Below are 1425 nucleotides of genomic sequence, written 5' to 3' on the forward strand. Positions count from 1 at the left end.
CACATCCTCTTGGGTACATGTGAGGGAATTTCTCAAGAGTGATGCTTGAGGGTGAGAGGATTTCAGCTTCTGGTGCTTCCTCCCTGGCAGGACAGCTTCTGGTGCAGCTCCCTCTTCCGTCTCTGGCGGCCCCCTGGGCAAATACCCTGATGAAGGCAGCCACTGGGTCAGTGACTGAGCGCATAGAAGGTGATGCTCCCTCTAGTCCCCCTTGGCTGCCACAGTTCCTCTGACTGTGCCACCTCTGACTCTGTTCTCACCACAGTGTCTGGAATACCCCTTAGCAGTGTTTCTGTGGGAGCCCCGGAACACTGCCCCTCAGCAGCATCTCAGCCTTGTGCTCCATCTCGGCTCTGACCTCTTTACGCTCACTGTCTCGCTCCCTCAGGCTGCACCCTAACTCCACCTCATTCACTCCTTTCACCTGTCACTGTCTTCTCCCTGCTGCCACTCCACCATTGCTCCCTGTCTTCACTTACCTTTTTTTCCACTCCTACCAATGCCCTTATTTCCTCCACCTCGAAGCCCTCCTTGCCACTGGGTTTATCGTTTTCTTACTCCATCATCAGCTTTCTCATATTTGCCACCAGAGTCCTCTCTACTTTTCGACCCCCTCCCCCCAACTTTTCCCTTCCTCCTTCTCTCCCACCCAGTACAGGCCTTCTCTCTGTCACCAGGGTCCCTTTGGCCATCAGTCTCAACCACCCTCTTTCTCTCCTTTCTTTCACCCTCATCACTGTGCACCTCTCTGCCACCAAATCATTTCATTCCATTGGATCCCTCATTCTTAATGGGCAATCTTTCACCTCCATCATTTGCCTTGTCTTCTCTCTCCCTGAAGCACACTCAGACCTGAACTCTTTTTCACCCACCAGACCTCACTTTCTGTCACTGGGCCCATCCCTATCATCTGACCCCTAACACATCACTTCACCTCTGACTCAATCTATACCACTTTAACCTAATCCCACTGAATATGGAATCACAGAGCTCATCTCCACGGAACCCCTCCTGGTTGGCCTCTTCTATCCCAACAGTCTCAGGCATTGACCCTTCAAAGTCAATTGTCTGAGAAGGTGGGCTCCTCTCTGCTGAGTTCCACATTAGGAAAGGTGTGTGAGAGATGAATTTAGGAGTGCCTGCAAGGGTCAGAGTCCAAGGAAATGATCAAGGCTGAGCTCCTTAGCTACAATCAGGAGATGTCCCTGGATCCAGTGAACTGGGAAACCCCCCAGAGTAAAATGGGTATCAGTATTTATACACACTCGAAGTCTGATAGACTGAGAAAGACACAACATGACTTCTGGGATATTCTTGCCAAAAATGTGTAAGCTCAATCTAATCAAGAAAACAACAATCAAACCCAAATTGAGGGACATTTTACAAAATAACTTAATGGTACTTTTCAAAAGTACCAAGGTCATG

Source organism: Camelus bactrianus, chromosome 1, assembly GCF_048773025.1.
Source record: "Camelus bactrianus isolate YW-2024 breed Bactrian camel chromosome 1, ASM4877302v1, whole genome shotgun sequence".
NCBI classification, from domain to species: Eukaryota; Metazoa; Chordata; class Mammalia; order Artiodactyla; family Camelidae; genus Camelus; species Camelus bactrianus.